This window comes from Rattus norvegicus, chromosome 13 (assembly GCF_036323735.1).
Source record: "Rattus norvegicus strain BN/NHsdMcwi chromosome 13, GRCr8, whole genome shotgun sequence".
Taxonomy (NCBI): Eukaryota; Metazoa; Chordata; class Mammalia; order Rodentia; family Muridae; genus Rattus; species Rattus norvegicus.
Genome location: NC_086031.1, coordinates 95,297,205 through 95,310,388, shown reverse-complemented (window position 1 = coordinate 95,310,388; position 13,184 = coordinate 95,297,205). Strand labels below are relative to the sequence as shown.

Below are 13,184 nucleotides of genomic sequence, written 5' to 3'. Positions count from 1 at the left end.
GCTGGGCTCTCCAGAGATTCCAGTTATCGGAAAGGCTCCTCCCCAGCTCATTCCCCAACGTGAGGGTTCTTCTCAGCTGTCACCCTGATGGGATGTAGAACCTCCTAGGAGACCAACCTCCATGTGTGACTGTGAGGTGCTTCAGAAGAGGTAACCTGGGGTGGGGACACCCACCATGAACTTGGTTGGTGCCTTTCCAAGTGTAAGAGGCCCAGCCTGAATAAAGAAGAAAGAGATCTGAGCTCCAGCACTCGACCCTCTCTGTACTCTGACACTGGATACAATGTGACCAGTCACCTTTAGGTCTTGTTACATTTCCTACTGGGTCATTCCCAGGCACTTAGGTCCAGAGTCTGTGGTCTCACTTCCTTATATTTTAAAAGGATTTAAGAAACAAATCTTCCGGGCTGGAGAGATGGCTCAGTGGTTAAGAGCACCGACTGGTCTTCCAGAGGTCCTGAGTTCAATTCCCAGCAACCACATGGTGGCTCACAACCATCTGTAATGAGATCCGATGCCCTTTTCTAGCACACAGATGTGCATGCAGATAGAGCACTCATATAGAATAAATTAAAAAAAAAACTTAAAAAAAAAGAAACAAATTTTCCACGACAATTTACCTGTGAGCATGTGAACACGTGACTGTTCCATGACGCGGCTGGTGAAGGGGAAGGCTGTACTGTAGATATGTAGATATGAAGGAGAGAGCAGGCAGAGGCCTCTGGAAGAGTCCAGAGCAGAGACAGAGAGCAGTAGGTTGAGCAAGGCCAGCAGACTGGATCTGGCCAGGAGAGAAGCAGAAGAGCATGGGGTGGGGGATGGGGTGGGAGCCATGAAGACCAAGAGCAGACCCAGGGTGTGCATGGCTGAATTAGCAGGGTTATGAGGAAATAAACAGCTGGGGAGGAAACCCGTGAGCTGGAGAAGTTTGGGCTCCTGGTGGAGGTAAGAAGAACTAGGTCCTTGTGATACTGAGGGAGCCTGGAGGCAGCATGGGCTGAGAGATGCTGATAGGCACCAGAGTTAGCCATTGTCCCCTCTGCAGTGCTAAGGAAATGTCTCCTTTAGTAGAGGGGAGCCAGCTTCACAAGTCCTTGAGCAATGCTGGCTTTTGTCTAATCATCAAAACTTGGGGAAATGGCCTTTCATTTGTATGTTACCGTGATACAGGCCAATCTGTCCTTTCCCAGTGCCAAGGGAACACAGGTGCCTCTGCTCTTTGTTCTAGAGATGGATTTTAAATTCCAGCCTGTACTGCAGAGAATGGGAGTCCTAAAAATCCACCCATCATTCAAAGCGCTAAGAATCCACTTATTGGGAACCTGAAAGATTTTTTCATCCCTAAGTCCATTTCTTTGATGTAAGTCCACTTAAAGAAAGAAAAAATATCAAGGCAACAAAACAAAATGTGGGGACAGTCTGGTAGCTCATCTGGTAGCCCAGGGAGGGGCATAAGTATATTTCTAAATCTTCTCTCCCACCAGGGCTTCAGCACGGGGCTGTAGGTACACTTGTAGTTCGGAACGGATGGAATTTGGGTTAGATTCTGGAAGTAACTTGTGCCTGGTAACACCTAAAAACTAGCTTTCCAACCAATCGCATTCAATTCCCAGGCAGGAGAGCATGGTCTAGGTGGGCAGCCAAAAGACAGGCTGTTAACTGTGTCAGCTCCATGTTCTGATGGGTAGAGAAAAGCCAGCATTCGTCAGGAACTGGTGAAGGCTGTTCCCCTCTACCAAAGGGGTCATTCCCTTACATCAGCAGATGCACTGCCTATTAGCAGGCCGTAGTCCACGCTGGCCTCCAGGTCCCGCACTATCAGCAGCACCTGCTGCAGATTTCAGAATCCATGCTGGCTTCCTGGCTCTTCTACTCCTTCCCTTCCCAAAATGTCTCTAGCTCCTGGGCTTCCCTCCCCACAACTGCTCCTTGTCCCTATTGTTGGTATTCTGTCTAAACTCCACCCCCACAGCTACCTGGCAACAGCCGGTTGCGCCTGACACTATATAAGGGGCTGCTTGCCCCTTCCTCTTTTTTTTTTTAATATTTATTTATTATGTATGTGAGTACACTGCCACTCTCTTTGGACACACCAGAAGAGGGCATCAGATCCCATTACAGATGGTTGTGAGCCACCATGTGGTTGCTGGGAATTGAACTCAGGACCTCTGGAAGAGCAGGCAGTGCTCTTAACCACTGAGCCATCTCTCCAGTCCCCCCTCCTCTTCTTTGTTCTTCTCTTCACTGCTCTCTTGCCCTCTTCCCTGTCCCTTCTATTCCATCCCCTACCCCTTTTCTTCTCCCCTCTTCTACTCTTCTTCTCTCATTAAACCTCTCCAGGTGGAACCATGTTGGTTTGGTGAGCTCTGTCTGGATGCAAGTCAAGATTTCTACCCCAACACTTGTCTCTTGTCAGCAAACAAGTACACAACGAACCCCACAAACCACTGTGTAATCCCAGTTGCTAAGTAAAATGTAGATAAAAATGAGTATGCGAAGATATCCTTTCTCCAGGCTATCACCTTTGAGGAGTAGAGATAACGTCATGAGGAGGAAGAATACAGTAATAACTAGGCTTAGGGTGATGGAGATCCTAACGTACCCTAGACAGAGGCGAATGGAGGGCCACTAGGCACTTACCCTTACCCACTGCCTCGGTTAGGGTTTGTATTGTTGTGAAGAGACACCATGACCAGAGCAAGTCTAACGAGGAAAACATAATTGGGGCTGACTTACAGTTTAGAGGCTTAGTTCATTATATTTATGCTGGGAAGCATGGCGGCATGCAGGCAGACATAGCGTTGGACAGGTAGCTGGGAGCTCTACATCTGGATCTGCAGACAGCAGGAAGAGACAGAGCCACCAGGCCCAGCTTGAGCATCTGACACCTCAAAGCTTGCCCCCAGTGACACACTGTCTCCAGCAAGACCACTTAAAGGGACCACTCCCTATGAGCCTATGGGAGCCGTTCTCCTTCAAACCACCTCACCCACCCACCACGGAGCGTGCTCTCAGCTTAGGCTGGGCGTGGGTGGGGCAGGTAGAGAGGATGCAGGAGGGAGGTTAACTGCGGTTTCCCTGAAGGTAGGATGCGACGCTTGAGCAGCTGTCATTCCTGATGAGACAGGACTTACCAGTGATGAAACTGTCCCAAGTCACCCGCAAGGCTGTAAAGAGTCCCTCGCTCACGTTACCGTAAGCCCGATCAAGTCACCGGTTCATCAAGTTGCTCTGTGAAATCATTTGTGGTTGCTGCCTCTCTATGATGAATGGATTCTTGTTTGTGTTGCTCCTTCTAAGTTCATCTTAAACTCTTGTCTTAACAACTCCAACTCTGCTTCAAACTGAGTCACCCTTACACTCCTTCTGCACCAGAGGTCTAGATGCTGGCTGCCCCTGACTAGATGCTGGCTGCTCCTGACCGGATGCTGCACCCTGACCGGATGCTGCAGGGAAAGTCACAGGCTGCACAGCCCGAGTGCTGAGCTGTGTCCTTGCAGCTGAGGAAGGCCTGGCTCTTGAAGTTATCACCACAGGTACTATTCTAACCCTAAGGACTGAAGGGCATTTCCCTGTGTTTAAAGAGCACTTAACATTCAGAGAGGATGGCCGGTCAAGGTAATCTGAGCAGTAAGTACTCAGAGACTCCCACACTGTGCCACTGCTCGCCAGCCTCTGCAAGGCTCTACACAGTGGCTTGACTCCATAGGAAAGTGCAGAGGACCCACTGGCAGCCAAGGGAAGGCAGGCATTGGGCCAGGAGTCAGATGCCTCTGCAGGCCTGTGATGGTGGGAAGGAACAGGCTGGCCACTCTGAGAGGCAAACAGTTGGTCTCTGGGGAGAAAGCGTGAACTGTGATTTTCCCCAGTAAATCAATAAATCCAGTAGCAGAGCCCTTTGCTCCTCTGAACCAGTTTGTGGAATTGATTATGTATCTGAGGATGGACATCCAGTCCCCCCATTCCCTGGGCACCACCATGCAGGAGAAGGTTCTTGGCAGAGGTTGGGCTTCCTCTTGGGCGCCTTTTCCCAGTCTTGTGGACAGAGCTCTCTGGAGACTCCACCATGCCAGGAGCTTGACCTGAAAACCACCTGCAGGGGACCCCAGAAGGCCAGTGGGACTGAGTAGTGGCCCTCCTGCCTCCAGTCTTGTCCTTGACCTCCGTTCTCCCCCATCCCACCAGCCAGGCTGTGTTCCCATACTCTGAGGTCTTAAAACAAAAATCAGGAAGTGCAATGTGAGCCTAAGCCCTTCAATACTTGAGCCTGGGCCAGAATCCTCGGGAAAACAAAAACAAAGTGTGCAGAGGCACCAGATAAGTAGAGCTGTGCCTGGGCATGCCGGGGCGGCTGTGGATGGGAGGGAGGATGCTGCTCCTCCTTACAGGAATTTTTGTGGGTACCACTGGTGTGCTCTGGGCAGAAACTGGACCCCAGGGTCTGGCGGAGGCTCTCACCCTTTCACTAAAAATCGCTCCCCCTGCTTACCATGCCCTTCCCTCTCAGTTCATCTGGGGCAGCAGGTGTGCAAGGCGCAGCCAGAGGCAGTGCAGTGGCACCAGATAACGTGGGGTTTAGTGTTGGTGCTGAAGGTCACACAGCTGACCACTCCAGGAGCATCTGAGGGTCTAGGGAAAATCTTGGTCTCTTGGAAGGAGGGGCAGCAGAAGCTTGGGCCCCTCTCACTGACCTCGGTCACTCCTCTCAGGGGGCAACTGAAGACGTAAAAGCCACCCACACCAGGCACACCTCTGCCTCAGGACCTTTGCACGTTCTCTCCTCAGCCCAGTACAGCTGGACACTCAGGAGTGAGGCCCACTCCTAACCCTTTGGAGTGTGAAGGTGTTGCTTCTGTGAGGCCTTCCCTTCCACTCAACAGCCTTGGTCTCTTTTTCCGGTGTTCTGTTTCCTGCAGTTCACAATATAATTTATATTTTACAAATATTCATTTATTTTGTGGTGCTGGGGATCTGGCCCAGGGCCCTGAATTTTGCTTGTTGTCTGCACTAAACAGCTCCCAGAGCCCATGAGAACACATGTGTGCCATCCCCAGGGTGGAGGGCAGTGGCTGAGCAATCAGTCAATGTCCCCAATGCCCATTAGAGATACTTCTTCAGGGACACTGGAAGCCATCACCTGGTTCTTTTCGTATGAGTTTTGGGGTTGGAAACTGCTGGCTAAACACGCCTGTGTTTTTTGCTTTATTTATCCCCACCCAGTCTTCTGCCAAGTCTGTGCACTGCACAACCAGTGAAAGGCTCCACTTGAGGAAGGAAGCCACTATCATAGTAAAACCTAATGTGAGGAGGTGGGGCTCTGTGACTTAAACAAACAAACAAACAAACCATAATGCCAAATAAGTGCGGAGCTCTACATTCCTGGCCAGCAGGGGCAGAATGCTAGCAGAGGCTTAGTCCTAAGGCTGACAAGCCTGTATTTGTTTGCAATGGATCCCTCTACCTCCTGCCCAATCTGGCCAACCCAGTGCTAGCAAGGCGATCCAGACTTCCGGCCGCCCAAAGTTTAAACAGAAGGAGACACGGACTGGAGAAATTAAAATTAAGAGTCACTGCATGGCCAGCGCGCTCTGCTACCTGGATCGTCTCAGGTGTGTGGGCGAGGAGCGAGCCTGGAGACAATGAGACAAACCAGCACCTGTGGGGGAGGGAGCCAGCCTGATACCGACCCCTTGTTTCTGAGCACACTGGGACTGCATAGCTAACCGGGAGGGGCAGAAGATGCAAACCTGACTAACTGCTGGCCTGGAACAGCCTTAGGGTAGGGGGAAGTGCGGAGATACACAACCCTGGCCGCTCTCACTCTGAAGTCCCGCCACTGTCACTGGAGCTTACTGTCAGGGTCGCGCTCAAGTTCATGCTCCAGCGGTGATTGGTGTGCAATTCCTCCACTCTCCAACTCCTCTCCAGTTTCAGTGCTTGGGACTGAGCTTTGGAGACCCCAGCTGCCCGTTGCCCTGCTCCCTACAAGTCCCGCCCCGTCCTTGGCCCCACCCACGAGTTCCCTAGCTGGTCTAGGCTAGCTGAGCACTTAGCTAAGGTTTCACCTATTCTGGCAAAGGCTGCTGTTCTGAACAGGACTTTGGCAGTTTAAACTCTGCAGTCTGTGGACTCTAAACACAAAAGCCCGAACTGGTGGTGTTACAGCCTTCCTCTCACCTTCCTAGCAATTTGCTGTAATCATTTTATGAGTGAATCGGTCAGTGAACAAACATCTGGGGATAAGCTTGACCATAGGATGCTTGTCTCCCACGGGCAAGGCACTGGAGTTCATTCCCAGAACCGCAAACAAAATAAAGACTGAAGTGTGGGTATGCACACAAAAACCTTAAGTTTGTCTTTAAGCACACCCTGTGAGGCTGGCTGATCTGAAGCCCAAGAGGCTTGGCCACCAAGCAAAGGCCAGCACAGGGAGGAAGGAGACAGCACTACCTAGCAGGCAAGCAGGAGTGGGCCAGCCACAGCTCCTGGCACCCTTGAGGCTAACCTGATCTCCATTAGCCAGCCTGCCCAGTGCCCCGTCTTCCCCCACAGCCCTCCTAAGGCTAGCTTATAGCCCTCACATGCTTCAGCAGTCACACAGACAGATGCCCACACAGACAGATGCCCAGGCGAACCGCTGTGAAGGCCTAGCAAGGCCTGCTGTGGGGTCCAAGTATCACCCTGCACACATCTGAAGGTAGGAATCCTAATCTTCACCTCTCCCCCTGGTCTCCAGCCTCCTTCCCTGCTCATCATGCCCAAGCCTTGTCCATTCTAATTGAGGGCCAGTTTCTCTCCAGTAAACACATTCAACTCCTTCCCACCTCCATGGAACTCCTGGATAGCATGTCTCTGGGAACCTGGGATTTTGTGGCACTGCAGCTCTCTCCCCTCCTCCACATACCCTCTGTCACACCTGCGGTCCTCCTCTACCGTGTGCAGTCCAGGCTTGTTCCACAGCTGCCCTCTAAATTGCTCCCACAGGACCATTCACCAAAGCCGGTAAATGCATCGTTCTTAACACAGTGAGGATGGCAGGGGTGACACACACCTTCATTCCCAGCATTTTCTGAGTCAGAGGCAGGGGTAGACAGATGGTTGAATATCAGGGCAGTCTGGTCTAAGAGTGAGTTCCCTGACAGTCAGGACTACACAGCCTTGGGGAGAGCAGGGGGAATATCACTCTAGTACTTGTTCCTGGTGATGGCTGTATTGTCCTGTGAATGTGGTAAACGCCTTTGTCTTAGTCACGATTCCTATTGCTGAGATTAAACATCGTGATGAAAAGCAGCTTCGGGAAGAAGGGACACACGCCAGATTTGACAGACTGTGGGTGACAGTTTGGATAAAAATTACAGGACGACTCCCATCCCCGAAAGATGGCCAGGTTAGTATGGTGCAATGGCGTTGACCCAGATGCCTTGGACTTTGAGGAAGGGAGGTCACAAGTTCAAGGCCGGCCAGAGTAAAAGAAGACTCAATCTTAAGAAAAAAAGAAAAGAAGAAAAGGAAAACGAAAGATCTTTGTGTGTCAAAACGTACAGTGCAAATCTAATCAGCAGAACAGGTCAAGACACCCTGGAACTCGGTCGTGAGGCTGAGCCCTGCAATCCCAGCATGCAGCTCAGCTCTCAGAGGGCAATGATCTTGAGGCCAGTGTGAGCTAAACAGAGCTAGATGCTGTCTCAAGAAACCCAAAGCCGCACAAACAAATTTTAAAATTTTTATTTGAGAACGTAGGTGCACAAGTGTTTTTGCCTGCATGTATGTAAGTGCCCTGCACTGAAGACCCTGATAAACACAGGATGCAGCTTTCTCCCCTTAAGCCAGGCGTTGGAAGAGTGGCGAAAATGTAAAGCAATGCCACCTTCTCCCTATAAGTTACTATAACAACCTTTGACATGCTGCCTGGCAGGAAGGTGTCTTAGCCAGGTGTGTGCAATCCCTGAGGTGGAAGCCCAGAACTCGGGAGGCAGAGGCAGGTGGATTCCTGGGAGTTCAAGACCAGCCTGGTCTACACAGTAAGTTTCAAAGAGATCCTGTCTTTAAAATACAAAAATAAGGTCTGTCTGAAGGCAGAGACAGTTTAGTCAGATACATGAAATAAATCTTTAAAAAAATAAATAATAAAAAGATGTCTTGGTGTTTGTCTTAGTCAGGGTTTCTATCCCTGCACAAACATCATGACCAAGAAGCAAGTCGGGGAGGAAAGGGTTTATCCAGCTTACACTCCCACATTGCTGTTCATCACCACAGGAAGTCAGGACTGGAACTCAAGCAGGTCAGGAAGCAGGAGCTGATGCAGAGGCCACAGAGGGATGCTTGCTTTCCCTGGCTTGCTCAGCTTGCTCTCTTATAGAACTCAGGACCACCAACCCAGGGACGGCACCACTCACAAGGGGCTGGGTCCTCCCCCCTTGATCATTAACTGAGAAAACGCCTTACAGCTGGGTCTCATGGAGGCATTTCCACAAGGGAGGCTCCTCTCTCTGTGATAACTCCAGCTTGTGTCAAGTTGACACACAGAACCAGCCAGTACACTCTCTTATGATCCCCAAGTCTGGAGAGGGTCTTCCTAGGCCACCAGTTCAGAGTGCTGCCAGCCGTGCCCTCTGGCCTCACAGTGACTATGGAGGTCACTCTGGCCTCACAGTGACTATGGATGCACCTCTGCTTCTCACAGCTAAGTCCAAACATCTTCTGGATTCTGTCACTCTCCAGGAGGCTTTCCCGTGTACTGTGACATAGGCCACCCTCAACTATGCCACACTCCTTTGCTTCCCTGGGTAGGAGAGCTACCACAAGCAGAGGCAGGCGAACCAGACCCCACACGGCCACCCTGCTCTGGCAGCTCGTCCTGAGTGGAGCTCCAGCCTCAGCTCTCACGGGAGTCCAAGCCCCTGCCTCAGATCCTGCCACAGAATCATATCCTCTGCGCTTCGTCTGGTTTTGCTCTCCCTGTTTGGCATGTCATTTTAAAGTTTTAACATACGAACTGGCGTTAATAAAATGTCACTACTTACTAATTTCAAATTGCATAATCCAGGGTAGAAGGTCTACTGACCCTGGAACTCTACTGCAGACTGAAGCCCCAAGCGGATATGGGTTGATGGGGAGGACGTTCACAGGTCATCATAATGAAAGCCCGTATGTTGAACGTTTGGCCTGTAGCTGGTGGTGGTGTTCTAATGGATGTGGAACCTTTGGGAAGTGGACACGTCCACTCGAATATAGTGGGTCACTGGGGGTTCGTAGCCTGGCCTTGACTCCTGCCTGGCCTCTCTACTTTCTGATCCAATCAGATCTGAGTAAAAACCCCCATTGTCTCAGGTCTGAGTCCACTCCAGCTGCCACACGTGCTCTGGACCATTATGGAACGGATACTCATTTTCGTTCCTGTTTTCGAGACAGAGTTTCTCACTGTAGCCCGGGCTTGTCCTGGAACTCTGTAAAGCAGGCTAGTCTCAAACTCAAGAAATTCGCCTACCTCTTCCTCCCAAGTGCTGGGATTAAAGGCCTGTACCTGGCTTCCAATTGTATCCTCCTAAGCCACGCCCCCAAATAACCACTCCCTTCTCGGGTGGTTCAGCCAATTATTTTATCACAGCCTGAGAGAAGGGGCTGGAAAGGAATTTGGTTTCAAGAAATGGGGCTGTTGTTTCTGTGATTAACCCTTGACCATGTGGTTTTCAGTTTGGAGCTGGTTTCTTAAAGGAATGTAGCAGAGTTGTGAGCTGTAACTCAGATTCCGTAAGCAGAGCTCTGTGGGCCTTTCTTGTGGGATTTGGATGGGAGACGGGAACTCTCTGGGAGAGCTACAAACATTAAAGGGTCCTGAAGTTTCACAGGGGACAAGGATTCTATCAAGAATTGAAATGGAGGCGGTCCAGACTGCACCCGGATCTGAACAGACCCGGTCAAACAGTTCCCTGCACCCAAATCCTGTGGGAGGGAGAGCTAGACCTTCAGAGGGGCAGTCATGCCTGGGAAACCAGAGAAGACTACTCTCTGACCACATTTCTGACTCTAGAGGAAAATGCCTAGCACCATCTGGGCCCCTTGTGCCCTTCTGGTTGCTGCCCTCATGGAGAGCTGAAACCTCGCCCCAAGGACCGACTTCAGGCCCGAGACCAGAGGTAGGACCAACTTTTCTGCTCCAAGTGACCTGCCTGGTGAACTCAGGACACACAAAGGCAAAATTCCTCTGGATCCGGACACTTCCGGTTTCTAGCTGGCGCTTGGACCTCGCTGATCCCGGCCCACAGCTCCCTGCTCCCAAACCCCATGGGAGAGAGAGCTGATCGCCCAGATGTGTGGACAATCCTGAGACTGCAGGGCAGGAGAGACCACCACTTCTGCCCACCTTTGCCCACATCCCTGGCCCAAGAGGAAACTGTATAGGGCCTCTGGGCACAGGAAGATAGGAACAGTCAAGCTGCAGGAGCCCTGCAGTCCAGACTGTGCCCAGATCTGAACAGATCCGGTCAAACAGCTCCCTGTACCCAAATCCTGTGGGAGGGAAAGCTAGACCTTCAGAGGGGCAGACACGCCTGGAAAACCAGAGGAGACTACTCTCTGCCCACATTTCTGACTCTAGAGGAAAACGCCTAGCACCATCTGGGCCCCCTGCACACAGGGACCCAGGAGAAGTAAGGGCAGGCCCTTCTGGTTCCCGCCCACAGGAACAGCTGAAAGCCAGTGGACAGGAAAGACTACAGGCCACTCTACAGAACACTCTGTTCCCATAACTGGCTGAAAGAAAACAGGAAAACAGGTCTACAGCACTCCTGACACACAGGCCTGTAGGATGGTCAAGCCACTGTCAGAAATAGCAAAACAAGGTAACACCAGAGACAACCTGATGGTGAGAGGCAAACACAGGAACCCAAGCAACAGAAACCAAGACTACAGGGCATCATCAGAGCCCAATTCTCCCACCAAAGCAAACACTGAATATCCAAACACACCAGAAAAGCAAGATCCAGATTTAAAATCACATTTGATCATGATGATGGAGGACTTTAAGAAAGACATAAAGAACTCCCGGGTTGGGGATTTAGCTCAGCGGTAGAGCGCTTGCCTAGGAAGCGCAAGGCCCTGGGTTCGGTCCCCAGCTCCAAAAAAAAGAAAAAGGAAAAAAAAAAATAAAGAAAGGAACTCCCTTAGAGAAAATGCAGGAAAACACAAGTAAACAAGTAGAAGCCCTTAGAGAGGAAACACAAAAATCCCTGAAAGAATTACAGGAAAACACAATCAAACAGGTGAAGGAATTGAAAATGGAAATAGAAACGATACAGAAAGAATTTAACTGGAGGCATACACCACACACACACACACACACACACACACACACACACACACACACACACACACGGCTGTGTTCTGCCTGTGTCCTGAAAATCAGATTGAGGCTAAATTCAAAAGTGATGGACCAAGTTGCCTGATGTTGGAAATTTCAGCATAACATTCACACTATGACGCGGGTAATGTTTGCTGAATTTGATGAGGTTTATGGTACAAATTAAAAGCAGAAAGTAGAGGAAAACCTGAAAAAAAAAAGTGCAGTTCAGTGAGGAAAGGGACAGGGACAAGGGCACACAAGACAGGTCCAGACAAAGCAGTATGATTGCCAAGGAGACTGGTACCATCAAAGAGACATCTCCCACAAGAGCCTGGGAAAATTGGAAGAGCCTCTCGTGATGCCCTGGGGGAGGGGGGTGATGCCTAATGCTGATTGTATGCTATATATATAGAGGGACTTTTATTTACAGAAGCTCTCAGCTAAGAAAATGCCTTGAGTCTCAGAAGAGTTTTTAGAGAGTTGAACATTGTTGCAGCTGTCCGACTGTGGGGACTTCTGAAGCTCGGCTGAATGCATTCGGCAGAGATGACTCTAAGTCTATGGAGACTGTGTCAGAATGTTGTTCAGCGAAGGAAGGAAGACATGGCTGCCCCTAAGTACAGGGCGAGGAGATGGTTGATTGTAGATGTGAGGAGGGCACAGCCAGAGGAACCTGGAAGAGTGTGGACTGAACTGGGCCATGAGAGAAGGGGCTGGGGGTAAGAGAGGAAGAGAAGAGACAGCAGAAAGGCAGGGCCAAGAGGCCAAAAGTGAGCCAAAAGACTGAGACACGCCACGTAGCAAAAGTGGCTGAGGTTATGTAGGGATCAGAGAAGCTGGGGGAAAGGGTGAAGCTCAGAGGCTGCAAAGGCCCATGGGAGAGGGGCAAAGTAAGAAGTATTGAGAGGAGCCAGAACTCTGTAATAGGTATTGGTGATGCTGGGAGAGTCTGGCGACAGCTTTCCCTGACATGCCAGATAGGCACTCACCCAGTCACCCGTCCTGGGTTTCTCTGAGACCTAAGAGTTATGAATGCCTCACATGAGTTATAAGGCTCGGGTGCTTGTTCTGCTTTGGAAGGTTGTGGAAAGTTTGGGACCCAGCTGGAGGGAGGGACTAGAGAGAGGTTGTGGGGCTTATAGCTAGGTCCTACTTCTGGTCACTCTGTTTCAGTGTCAGTGTAGCCAATGACTTACCCCTCACTGCCATCAATTGTCCTGCTGTGGGCTCTTGTACTCTACCTGAACACAAGGGAGGGTCTCTAGCAGAGAGGGTCCCCTCTGCCTCCAAGTTTGGCTACAGTGAGCAGCAGCAATGGCAGACAGAGGCAGTGACAAGTGATGCTTCTAGTGTTACCGTTTCCTGTAGGTCTCTGCTGTGAAGACTTCCAGCCCTTGGCGGTAGCCATGACCACAGCCTTCAGCCTGGAGTGAAGTCCCTAGCTGGGATCCTCAGAACCTAATTAAAAGCCAGATAGGTAGCATGGGGCATCTGTAATCCCAGCTTGTCTAGAATGGGAAACAGAGACAAGAGAGTTCTTAGAAGCCCAGGAGCCAGCTAGCCTGCCTAATGGCGCGCGCGCGCGCGCGCGCGCGCACACACACACACACACACACACACACACACACACACGAACTGTCGCTTAGGGCTGTCCTCATGGCCAAATGTGTACTTCTAGGGGTCAAAGGGAAATAATGTCTTGTTAAAAGAAACATTGTTTTTCCATAGACCTTGTATTAAATGCTCTTTTTGTTACTAGGACCAAACATGACCAGACTGAAGCAATTTAAAGGAGAAAAAGTTTACTTTGTGTTATGGTTTCCAGGGACTAAGCCTGATGACC

At 50.5% G+C, this 13,184-nt stretch overlaps 1 protein-coding gene across 3 annotated transcripts in view; it reads right to left on the bottom strand.

The window, feature by feature from the left end:
• Degs1l1 (delta(4)-desaturase, sphingolipid 1 like 1) overlaps nt 1-5,995 on the bottom strand; it is a 47,255-nt gene extending 41,260 nt beyond the window's left edge. The window contains exons 1-2 of one of the 3 annotated variants that reach the window (XM_063272770.1): nt 298-320; nt 118-216 (exon numbers count right to left, since the gene is read on the bottom strand). The gene's annotated coding sequence lies outside the window, so the exon portion shown is untranslated. Of the gene's footprint in view, nt 1-117; nt 337-5,853 lie in introns of those variants that run through there. The other 2 variants (XM_039091476.2, XM_039091475.2) reach the window with 2 other exon arrangements.
• Nucleotides 5,996-13,184: the final 7,189 nt, after the last annotated feature.